Source organism: Entelurus aequoreus, linkage group LG13, assembly GCF_033978785.1.
Source record: "Entelurus aequoreus isolate RoL-2023_Sb linkage group LG13, RoL_Eaeq_v1.1, whole genome shotgun sequence".
NCBI lineage: Eukaryota > Metazoa > Chordata > Actinopteri > Syngnathiformes > Syngnathidae > Entelurus > Entelurus aequoreus.
Window position 1 is genome coordinate 50,566,016 of NC_084743.1, and position 13,312 is coordinate 50,579,327.

A 13,312-nucleotide genomic window follows, 5' to 3' on the forward strand; every position below is an offset into this window, starting at 1 on the left:
TGATAAAAAAGCCTTGCCTGTACCGGAAGTAGCGTGACGTCACAGGTTGTAGAGCACCTCACATCTGCACATTGTTTACAATCATGCCCACCAGCAGCGAGAGCGATTCGGACCGAGAAAGCGACGATTACCCCATCAATTTGAGCGAGGATGAAAGATTTGTGGATGAGGAAAGTGAGAGTGAAGGATTAGAGGGCAGTGGAAGCGATTCAGATAGAGAAGATGCTGTCAGAGGCGGGTGGGACCTGATATTCAGCTGGGAATGACTTAAACATTAAATAAACACAAGACATATATATACTCTATTAGTCACAACACAACCAGGCTTATATTTAATATGCCACAAATTAATCCGCATAACAAACACCTCCCCCCTCCCGTCCATATAACCCACCAATACAAATCAAACACCCGCACAACACACTCAATCCCACAGCCCAAAGTACCGTTCACCTCTGTAAAGTTCATACAGCACATATATTTCCCCAAAGTTACGTACGTGACATGCACATAGCGGCGCGCACGTACGGGCAAGCGATCAAATGTTTGGAAGCCAAAGCTGCGTACTCACGGTAGCGCGTCTGCTATCCAACTCAAAGTCCTCCTGGTTGTGTTGCTGCAGCCGGCCGCTAATACACAGATCCCACCTACAGCTGTCTTCTTTGCAGTCTTCATTGTTCATTAAACAAATTGTAAAAGATTCACCAACACAGATGTCCAGAATACTGTGGAATTTTGCGATGAAAACAGACGACTTAATAGCTGGCCACAATGGTGTCCCAATATGTCCGCACAATCCATGACGTCACGCGCAAACGTCATCATACCGAGACGTTTTCAGCAGAATATTTCGCGGGAAATTTAAAATTGCACTTTACTAATCTAACCCGGCCGTTTTGGCATGTGTTGCAATGTTAAGATTTCATCATTGATATATAAACTATCAGACTGCGTGGTCGGTAGTAGTGGGTTTCAGTAGGCCTTTAAACTGAATCATATTGGTGCTTTGTTTGATTTCTTTACTTAATTGCTTTGACATGCAGCACACAACAAAATCCACACATTCATGAACCTTTGACTTGTTGTTCTTCTTTATGTAACTACTTTTACTAATACATATTTCCTCTCATATACTGCTTCATCAATGACTACCACTTTGCTGCCAGCACAGCCGTATTCAATGCTACGTCAAAATGAAGTTCCTGTGCCTGGGGCGCGATAAAACACTCTAATTGAATTTGTTTTGTGCTCATAAAAGGCTGTAATGAAACTAGGGTCTTACTTATAAAACCGGAATAAGTCATTTTTTTTTGCAGTATTGTGGTCAATAAAAAACCCACATAACGATTTACACTTCCTATCAAACATAAATTACTGATTTGATGGGATAGGCTCCCGCCTACTCACACTTCACTAAATTGCACCATTGAGGCCTCATTTATACGGTGAATGTGTGTGTATGATTCCTATTAAAAGGTGTGACATTTCCCGACTTGCATGCATAAGTCACACTCCACCTGTAATTTGGCCTCCAAAGCCTGTGTTCATGTACGACATACATTCTATCGCAGTTTTTAACCTATAACATCTGGATGTTACCGTAATAATAACACATTATTTCAAACAACAGTTACTGTGATTAGGGCTCTGTTTCCTTTCGTTGCTCTGGACCCCAGAATGCAGGGACAGAAGGTAACAAAACAATGTTTTCTTAGGAAAACGCAGGTAAAAAACAAAAAAACACAAATATGTGCAGCAGGGAAGCATGCAAAGCAAATGAAAGAGGACAGGGCAGGCAATAGAAGAATCCTCTTTGACAACCAGGGACAGGTGTGGTCTGATTGACAGTCATGGACAGGTGAGGGAGCCGGCAAATGAAGTGAAATGAAAAAGACGAGCGTTAGACAGGAAATAATACAGAAACTAAAGAAACAATGAACAGATGTCCAAGACAGTCATGAAGGATCACCAAAGGCTGTTGCAACTTGCTCAAATGTTAAACCAAAAAGTATGACAGCACCACAGATAAGCTTATGTTACTATTGATGGTTTAAAACAGGGGTGTCAAACTCAAATACAGAGTGGGACAAAATTTAAAACTGAACAAATTAACCTTTTAATAGGGACCCAAACAAGTTTTGCATTGAATATTGAACAAGCAAGGCTTATATAACTTTATAGTAAAATGCAAAATCGAGTTTCAAATAATAATAATAATAGTTAAAAAATATAAATGGCATATCAAATACAATTTAAACAAAAATTGAATGCCTCTTTTCTATTTGCAGCCTTCTGAAGTAAATATCAACATTAACTTTTTCCACAGGCTAATACATTTGAAAATAAAATAACAATGAATAAACCAACCATTCAGGACTTTAAACTGCTCAGTTTCCAACACACTGATCTAATCTGATGTGCCCAAGCCAGATACATGCCATCTTTTCTTGGATGCTAGTTCATTAATGTCGGGGCTCAGGCTTTGAGCTGAGGCAACCTTCATTATCGAACGAAGGTGTTCATCAGTCATTATTTCTCGTATTCCACCCGGACCACAGTCTTAGGTCACTGCCTCTAACGTCCTCTACGAGCTGTCGTCACGTCCGCTTTTCATCCATTCTAACGTGCCGGCCCAGTCACAAGATATGTGCGGCTTCTGTACGCACACACACGTGAATGCAACGCATACTTGATCAACAGCGATACAGGTTACGCTGAGGGTGGTTAATATTTTTGTCCACTGTAAGATTACACATCATTTGAACAGTAACACTGTGTTTGAATATAGGAAAATAAAACACTGTACTGTAATCAAGTGATTATTTGGCGTACCACTAGATGGACCCTGCGTAACTGTAACACAGTTTGAGAATCCTGCGATAGCTAACTCTCATTAGCTAACAAATATACATAGTTTCCCCTTCATCTAGAGTTTGTCACAGCTGAAGTGCAATCACATGTTCTTATGTCTTTCAATATTACTTATTTATCGAACAACCTAGCTCGATTGTTCTCTAATTTCTAATGACTTAGTGAAGCAGAAGTACGCAAGTGAGACCTAAAAAACACACGCCAAGGCTTCAACAAGGAGCGTTTACAGTGCATTGCTAATTTTACAATAACTACAAACATTGATGGATGGGAACACACCACTATATCACATTATCATGGGATGAATATGCATATGCATGAATTTGCTTCTGAAGTAAGTGGTGAACGAGACTGTTTTTTAATTATAAATGCCAAGCCGTGTCATTTAGGAAACAACTTGCTGGCGCTTCGGTGCATGAATTACAGCCAGTAAAATAAAATGTTTCAGAGAAGGAAGCAGCCTTTGGGGGTAATTTGTGCAACTTGGGACATGACCACATAGCCACGATAGATTGTAGTGTTAGTAGTAGTACCAGTTGCAACACTATTGAAACACAATGCAAAACACCTAATGAGGATTCCGGGGCGTTTGGGGACTTTATGTATAATGTAAACATAAAACAGCTTTGAGCCTTTGATAATACAATTGTGTGCTGCATGCCATGTTTCGTTGTATATCGTGTGCAATGACAATAACATAATCTAATCTAATCTAATACAATGATAATTCAGATGTGTAAAACTGCCATAAACATTCTGGAAATCACATATGTGATTGTAAAAACAGTGAGCTACTCAGTATTGTTATTAGGACGTATATCGTTAGGATTTTATCAAAACCGATACCAATGTCAAGATTCCTTATCGATACCGGTATTCATTGGTACTCTTATCTGTACTATATGTAATTTGTGTAAATAAAGATGTAAAAAAATGCATTATTTGTAAGCATTTGTATTAGCACAGGAGGTTGTGCAGCAGCAACATCATGATGACATCTCACAGCAGGGAGATATTTTATCAACACTTGCTTTTTAAGTCTTAAATAAGTCAACTATGTGTGCATGTCGAAGGTGCAATGCAGTTGTTATGTCATCAACTTGTACACAGATCCATCACAGTGTTTCTACTTATTACAAATACACTCAGTTTATCTATCCATCCATTGTCTACCACTTGTCCCTATAAAAACAAATGAAGTAAAATAATATTAATGTATGGTATTTATGTTCATCCAAAGACCTTTAACATGATATCTCATATCAAATATATAATAGTCAAGAAATCCATAAGCATGTTAGTTAGGTGGGTGTGCATTAAAAAAAAAAAAAGGAATTGTTTTGTGTTTATGTTGCACACAGACGTGTTTGAGTGTCGGACCGAAAGCCAATGTTGACAGCTACTATTGTCTATGTCATGCGGATTAAAAATGTACTTCCCGTATTGTGACTTGAACCGGAAGTATAAACGTCAATAGCGTTTCTGCTCGAAGGGATTATTCATCACTACAAGCAACGTTTGTTGGTTTTACAATGTAACTAAAACAATTCATTCTTACTAAACCGTTACATGTGTGTACTCTGTTGGATTGCTTTCATACAACTTTGCGCATGCCGTTGCAATGTAATCAAAATAGGGTTGTTAGCATTACAGAATACGCTAACACATTTACAAGGGTCTGTGTTAGTATTATTAACTAACAAAGGCATTCTCTTTGTATCGGTCCAGTTTTGTAAATTCACCATAATGTCACTGAGAAGTTATGGAGTCTGTTTAGCTGATTGAAGAGCTAGCTTCTGCAGCTAGCGGCTCCATGACGGTGACTTTTGTTTTGTTTGATCAACCGTTTTACTACAAAATGACATGCACTGTTTGGAAACAATTAAGGTATGTAAATAAAACAGTTACAAAATATTTCGGTAACACTTTAGTATGGGGAACATATTCACCATTAATTAGTTGCTTATTAACATAATAAAGACTTAATTTAGAGTTATTTGGACACTAGAGGAACATATAAGGGTTAGGGTTAGGGTTACTAATAAGCAATAATTCTGAGGTTATTGAGGGAAGACTCTTAGTTAATGGCTTACTGGTTGTATAATAAGGCCATGCAGAATAAGGCATTAATAAGTACTTAATAATGACTAATTAAGAGCCAATATTTTACTAATTTGCATGTTAATAAGCAACTAATTAATGGTGAATATGTGTTCCCAATACTAAAGTGTTACCAATATTTTGTATCAGTATATATCTGCAGTGTATAGTCCGGTGTGGCTAATATATGTTAAAATAAATACTTCTTCTAAAATTGGTTAGGTGGGTGCGGCCGGTGCGCTCTCGAGGCTGGAAAATACGGTAATCGCATGAGTTAACTTGTTATTTTTGACAGCCCTAGTTTTTCGATGTACTCAAATGTCCAATCAAGAGTGCCAACATCTGTTTGGCGTCTTCCATATTAACTTGTTTGGTTCCGCAGACTGTCACTACCAGATCAACGACCCATTTGCACATGTGCGACCATACCACTAACTGCACAAACTGCCCAGAATGCGTCGCAAGAGACGTTTCAGGGACTTTTAGTCATTCTGAGCTGCAGATGGGTTAATTGTGTCAATATTTTTAATCAGATTCATAATGATGATGGATTAAGCCGCTTAAAATTCAGTATTTTTGACAGCCCAAACACAGTTGGAAACAAAACAGACATGGCAGACAATTGAAGAATACAAAACACTGATTACATTGCCATTGTTGTTGGACGGGAATTTATGGTAGCCCAAGTCCAAGTTGTTCTCAGTGTGTTTTGATTTTCTTTTTTTGAACAGTAGTAAATTGTTCACCTCTGGTAATTGCAACAGTCTCAGCGGGGTACCACCCACGTATGTCAGCATTCATCGACCCTCCAAAGCCACGGCTCATCCCATCACAGACAACAAAAATACAACATCTAAGCGACCTGAGCAGAATGGGGTCATTAGACGGACACCATGGGACATATACCTGGAGTTCACTGATATGGTCCACTTTTGTTGCAAATAATTTAGTCCACCAAATATGTAGGATGAGAAGGGAGGCTTAGAAATGAAAATGCCAATCCATCAGTCCCAATATTCCCAAGGGAAGCACCGCAGTCTCTTGCAGTGATTGAAATCTGCAGCTGCAACTCAAACAACTTGACACTTACGAAGGGTTCACAGATTGCTGTCTCAGTTGGATGCCTAACAGAGCAACAAGGCATTCAGGTTTAGTCCTAACTGATTGAACTTTAACTCCCTGCCCATTGACATGTCTTCCAATGACCCCAAGAGTGATCGATTTGAAGACAGCATTGATGTTTTCTCTGTGAAGAGCAACACCAGAGATGCCTGGATGCCTAAACTGAGTTCACTAACACATAGGCATGGAGATTCTGACAGTATGATAACCTTAGGCAAAAATATCACGGTATGGTAATACAATTATAGCTCTAAAATGTGTTATTTTGAAATGTCTTTATTGGAAAAAAAAAAAGAAATAAAAGTTACATTTAGACAATATATTAAAACATGATAAAAGTGGAGCATGTGTATTTAAAATAGATAACAACAACAATTAATTATTTCCAAATACTAAATCTAAATGATTATTAATCATTTAGTTCCTCTCTGGCACTCATCGAAGGCCTTACCTTCCCTTACCTTCTTCCATAGCTTTCCTGCTTTCTTATTTGTTTTGTCTTGTCCTAACTTTTTCCAGCCTCTTTTCGCACTGCTCTCCAAAATCTAAACAATGGAATTGATCAACTTCCCTCTCAACGAAATTGACAAGATCTCGGGTTCTAGGGGAATCGTGATAACAGGACAGCTGCTGACTGGAGTAAGCGTTGTCCTATTTCCAAATTGGAAAATGCTGGCAGCCTTTCAAGGTGCTCCAAAGCGAACACAAATGTTGTTTGCTCGAGATTTTGTTCCTATTCTCTAACTAACCGAGAGTGTTTTGGAGTGCATATTTGTTGACTTTTGGTTTATTTTCCAACTCAATTGTCACTTTATTTGAGCATTTAAGTAAAATATAACACTATGACTGTGCTTCTATTTTTAACGTCATGTTAGCTATCTAGTGTTAGTCGTCTTAAGATGCTATGTCTTCATCAGCACCAAGTTAGTACAGTGGTACCTCAACTTAAGAGTGCAATTTAAGAGTGGTTTGAGATAAGAGCTGTCCCTTAGCTAATTGTTATGCTTTAAGTCGCAAGCAAACATGTGAGTTACAAGCATCCTCGCCATTAGTTGGCATAGCAAATGTCACAGTGAACCCCGTAAGATCCGCTCAAACCATTCGGTCAGACTCATTAACATTATCGTATAGCTAAAGATTGACATAACTTGAGTGAGTGTGAAGTCAGTGTGAAGGATGGTGCTGAAAATAAGTGTTTCGAGTCTGATGCCAATTTAGCAGAACGATTTGAGCGTATCACTGCCAGTCTGCACCATAGTGAAGCAAAATGAGTCTAACGCCAGCCAGGAATGTTAGAATAATATCTAAACTGGGGACATGCATCCACGAAAATATGAAAAAGCTGCTGATTGTGTATGTTGGACTGAGAAGAAGACGAAAGGAGAAACCATTGAACTCCACAATACTTAATAGAAAGACTGTAGTTGTTAATAGTACATTCTATTGTATTGTTTGTATACAACTTATCTCAGTTTGCTTTTAAATGTAAAATTATGGAGACATTCAAGAAAGTCAGCAATAATGTGTGTCCTTTATCCTGAAAGTCAAGCATTTCTTTCTGAATTGCTCACCTCAAAGAGAAGATTTGTCTTTGTGACAGTTTGATTGACCTGTGTAACGCTCATCTACACCTCAGCCTTCAGGCCCCCGGAAGCCTCTAATAGAATGTGTGCAAAAAAAACCCCAGCTGTACTCCGAGTGACCCCAATTTTTAAACGCAAACAGCATACATGATCACATAAAAAGCAAGGCAAAAATGGCATGCACCAACCTGTTTTCCAAGGCTTTTATTGCCACGTCTTTTGGGCACTACAGAAATTTAAAAAACAATTTTGATTTGTATCTGTTAATAAATAAACGACTGTGGTCAAACAACATTTGCTGTGTTTACTTTAAAACAGAAGCGGTGATTCAAATACCATGACCTTTCTTGTGGAGGAAAAGCTAAAGGGTGAAACTGTTAAATTGCAAGACCAACTTTCTGTCTCTCGCACACACACATTCAGGAATATTTTCATTTAACCTTAACCACAACAGCCACCTTTTAAAGGAAAACAAAAAACTGGTTTCACTTGTTGCATATTTTCTGCAGATTAGTAAGACAAAATTACCTAGCAAAAATCCAAACACAATTCTTACCAATACGTTACATCAAAAGGCACCTTTTGTAACCATGTGTTTTGGCAAATGACATCAGTTAGACTGAATCATTTGTGGTACTTAATTAAATGTAGCCACAGGTGTGTTCCTAAAAATCTATTTAACCTGCACATGCTACCATAATCAGGATGTGTTCTGGCTTTCCCTCTTAAAGGGCAAAAACTGCCCAGGTTTTTAGTCCTAACGACTATCTTAACAAAGCGAGGGGACTAGAATTGAAGTTTTACAATTTATTCTACGAATGGAGTAAGTACTATGAGGGGCCGTTAGAAACATTATTAAAAATTACCCCTTACATGCACTACTGGAATGCTCTCACGTTCACAACTCAACAATTATTTCCTCAAACACAAATTGAAACGTTCTTACATACACTACTGAACGCTCTCACACAAACAACTGGCATTTTTTTTCTCTCACACACACTACTGAAACGCTCCAATATAAACAAGTGAAACACTTCTTCACACTACTGAAACTGAGAGTATTTTAGTCATGTGTGTGAAAGGATATTTTTTCAGTTGTTTATGTAGGAGTGTTTCAGTAGTGTGTTTCAGATAGTTTCAGTAGTGTGAATGAGAGGATTTCAGTAGTGTGTGTGGGAGGATTTCACTTAAAACGGAAGGCATTTGAGTTAGAAAAGAAGGCATTTCAGTTAAACCCAAAGGCTTTCCGGTCAACAAAAATGCCCGCCTCTTTTCAGCCACGTTGTTCGCAAACAATAATGTCTGCCCAACTGGCGGCAAGTGGCCTAACAGAAGCAGCAGCTCTGCTTAGCAGTGTACTGGCTTCAGCGGAGAATATAATGAAATTGTCAAATGCGACGACAGTATAGCAGCAGCGGACCATTGCACACCGAAGCCGCCACACTGTGGGCGGTCAAATAGCGTCGCCTTTCCCCTCCCAACAACAAAACAGCATGACGCTGCCCTCTGCAGCTCCAGACCGGAGAGAGTGTGCACCGCAGCGTTCTCAAGCGCATCGCTTCAGCTCATGGGCATCAGGCATGAGGAAGTAATAGTAATAAGAAAGTATCTATTATTAAATGATTGTTTAGTCCAATGCAACGCAACATGGGATGTTGAGCTTAGCCATTTGTGCCCCCACTACAAACAAGCTAGCACGTCATAATACAGAGTTTCAGTGAGTCTTAAACGTTTCAGATCTACTGCAAACTTGGAGTATGTCTTGCAGGGGGCCCAGAAAAGTACACGGTAGAAAATGGATGGATGGATGTTTGTAGTGTTGTAGCGTTGTTGCAATGGTAAAATGCCGGAATGTGAGTCTCGTGGTGGTACGTCTGCAGGAACTAATCAAATTAGCTGTTGTTCACCTGGTTTGTGAAAGCAAAGCATGAAAACATCTTACAGTAGATGTGAGTCAGTTTGGAGAAGCAGCAGGAGCACTGCTGCAGGTAACTAAGTTATAAATGTAATGTAAATTATTGTGAGTTTTGAAAATTATTCAGTTATTTTGCTTGTTTATTATGGGCCTGCTGCAATGCAAGCGCCCATTCACATGCTGCTAAGCAGCAGTGAATGCAATGCAAGCAGCCCATATTATTATTCCTCATACTTCAAACTTTATTATTATAGTTCTGCACAATTCATCTTACGCTTAATACGAGACGAAACCCTCACATATGTTATACCATCGGAAAGATATCGCTCGCGCCAACAAAAGTACTTTAAGTTGGGAACATGTCATGTTACCGTGGCGACGCTATTCACAAATTTAAAAAAAAACGGCCAATTTAATGGGTACATACCCTTTTAATGGACGATTGCTCTGAGACAAACACCAAAAAGACAAGATTACCTCCTCTTGTAGCTCAGCCGTTTTGCACGTAGCTCTGTGTTTAATGTCTCATTTTGTTCACACACTTGTCTACTTTAAACCTGGCTAAAAATGTTTTAGGTCCAATGTTTTGTTTTGACTGGATGGCCATTGGAAGGAGGGGAGCGCCATCGGGGTTCCTCCATTAAAGCAGATGGCGTCCACTCTAATTTACTATAGCGTGGAAGCCCCGAAATACGCTTTTCTTTTGGTGACCAACCTGTCCTCACAGCCACATCTTTTATCCCACTGTCATGTGTTTCGGTGAAAACGTTGACACACATGTCCTCTCTCAGAAAATGTCACTTTTATGCAGGTCATGTGCCCCATTTCGCTTTTGTTGGGCCTCAAAGCCAAGAAAGTCAGCTAAATCTCTCATTAACTCCAATGTTAAATGTCGTCTTGGTTGCTTGTAGATCTACTAAGACATATGGCTGCTCTAATCTTGCAAGATTTCTGTGATGACGTAATACCAGCATTTAAGGTAGAGTTGCACACCCCTTTTTACTTGTGCAATTGATGTATCAGTGTTTATATTTGTCAATTGTATGTCTGTAAAAACCCAATAAAAAATAGTTAAAAAAATGATTTAAAACATGTTTTAGTTTGCCTAAAATTGTCATGTGTTCTAATTTATAATCATGATTAATGAATTATTAGGCAAAATCTTAAAAAGATAGAGGAATCGTGAAACATTTTCAAGTAAAAATGATTGGTATCAGCATCCAGCTCCTCCCGGGGATACCTTTCCCATGGCTGGGGTTCGGGAAGTTTGGGCTTACTCGGATAAACGGAAGAAGATGGATGGAGGCATAGATGGTATCGATTTTGACGATACTTGGCTTGTATTTAGTTGGTATTGGATTAATACCAAAATGTATGGTCCCTCCCACCCTGACTTGATTGGTTTCTGTGCAAGTTGTCACGGCGCATGCGCAATCCCTCATGCCTTCTGCTGCATGCTCGGCTGGCACCTCCGCTGGAAGCACGCCAGGACACGGCCCTGCTCGTTCTGGCCGCATTCCGGCCACGCGCCGGCAAAGCCGCAGGCAATCTGTAATCAGCGCACCTGGGACTAATGAAGACAGACAGCATAAAGACCAGCGGACCCGAAGATCCAGTGCCGGAACATAGTTCACTCCTCGTAGTAAGCATCCCGTCTCTGGCTTCCCTTCCGCCTACTTGCTCTATCTCTGTGCCTTCCCTGTTTCTCGTGTCGTACGTCCTTTGTATCCCCCGCAGTGCTTTTCTTGTTCCCCGTGATCGAGCTGTGTGCCTCGACTTCCCTCTGGATTCTGGACTTCCTCCCTCGATCCTCGACCCCTGCTTGGACACGGACATTGTTGCTTCACTCCGGCCCCCGACCACTTGCTTGCCCACGGACTGCCTTCTCGTCTTGCCCCTCTGGTCTGACGAAGGATTCATCCAACACACACATACAACAAACTCGGTAACATTTACATTGTTAATTCTACACATCAATTTTGCACCAAACACTTAGAGTAGCATACACATCACCATACATTCATCATAAATGATAAATGATAAATGGGTTATACTTGTATAGCGCTTTTCTACCTTCAAGGTACTCAAAGCGCTTTAACAGTATTTCCACATTCATCCATTCACACTCACATTCACACACTGATGGCGGGAGCTGCCATGCAAGGCGCTAACCAGCAGCCATCAGGAGCAAGGGTGAAGTGTCTTGCCCAAGGACACAACGGACGTGACTAGGATGGTAGAAGGTGGGGATTGAACCCCAGTAACCAGCAACACTCCAATTGCTGGCACGGCCACTCTACCAACTTCGCCACGCCGTCCCATCATCATCAGCTTCAATAATGCTATTGAACTGATTCCTGCCGTGGTGTCGTCTCCTTCCCCCGCCATATGTAACACAAGTTGAAAAGAGACCATCTCTCTGTTTAACAGTCACTTGTCTTGATTCAAAAAGAATGTCAACATGGGGGTTTGGAAACAGATAATACACAAGTCGGGACGTTCATCAAGGCACATTTCTAGTTGTTGACTACATAACCAGACAGAAAAGGCTGAGAATAAAGAAACCCAGTACGGAACATCACAAATTGTCTTTCCTTTTACTTCTGTAGCTCAGGAGTGAACAATGGCATTTTTTTTGGTTTTGACATTTCTGTCCCTCTCTCTCCCCTCCCAAGCCTGCAACACTGTCACTGATGCAAGACGATAGAGCCCGCACAAAGGTCAGGCTTTTACCATGAGATTCTTTTTCCCCCTCCTTGGCTAAAGTGCAACAGAAGAGAAGCTGATGATGGAGAGGAAAACAGAAACATGCTATTTATTTGCCAGAGAGCTGTTCGTGGTTGCATGGCGGCAGCATGTGAGTCTGTACTTTCAGTTGGGGACTTTTTAAGACACGGGCGAAGGACACGGGCTGACTGGGCAATCACTCAGCTGATCCACTCTCTTCATAGCCCCAGGAAATGCTTGACAAAAACCAGGAGAGGTAAATACACTATATTGCCAAAAGTATTTGGCCAACCATCCAAATGAAGAGAATCAGGTGTCCTAGTCACTTGGCCCGGTGTATAAAATCAAGCACTTAGGCATGGAGACTGTTTCTACAAACATTTGTGAAAGAATGGGCCGCTCTCAGTGATTTCCAGCGCTGAACTGTCATAGGATGCTACCTGTGCAACAAATCCAGTCGTGAAATCTCCTCGCTCCTAAATATTCCAAAGTCAACTTTATTATAAGAAAAGTGAAGAGTTTGGGAACAACAGCAAGTCAGCCACAAAGTGGTAAGCCACGTAAACTGACAGAGAGGGGTCAGCGGATAGGGCAAAGACTTTCTGCACAGTCAGTTGCTACAGTTGCTCCAAACTTCATGTGACCTTCCAATTAGCCCACAAAGAGAGCTTCATGGAATGGGTTTCCATGGCCGAGCAGCTGCATCTAAGCCATACATCACCAAGTCCAATGCAAAGCGTGGGATGCAGTGGTGTAAAGCACGTCGCCACTGGACTCTAGAGCAGTGGAGATGCCTTCTCTGGACTGATGAGCCACACTTTTCCATCTGGCAGTCTGATGGACCAGTCTGGGTTTGGAGGTTGCCAGGAGAACGGTACATTTCGGACTGCATTGTGCCGATTGTACAATTTGGTGGAGGAGGAATTATGGTGTGGGGTTATTTTTCAGGAGTTGGGCTTGGCCCCTTAGTTCCAGTGAAAGGAACTTTGAA

General features: G+C 40.6%; 1 protein-coding gene across 1 annotated transcript in view; it reads right to left on the bottom strand.

Annotated features, from left to right (window-relative positions):
- The window catches only part of LOC133663476 (calsyntenin-2-like), a 722,813-nt gene that overhangs the window by 463,323 nt on the left and 246,178 nt on the right, over positions 1–13,312 (bottom strand). The window lies entirely within an intron of this gene.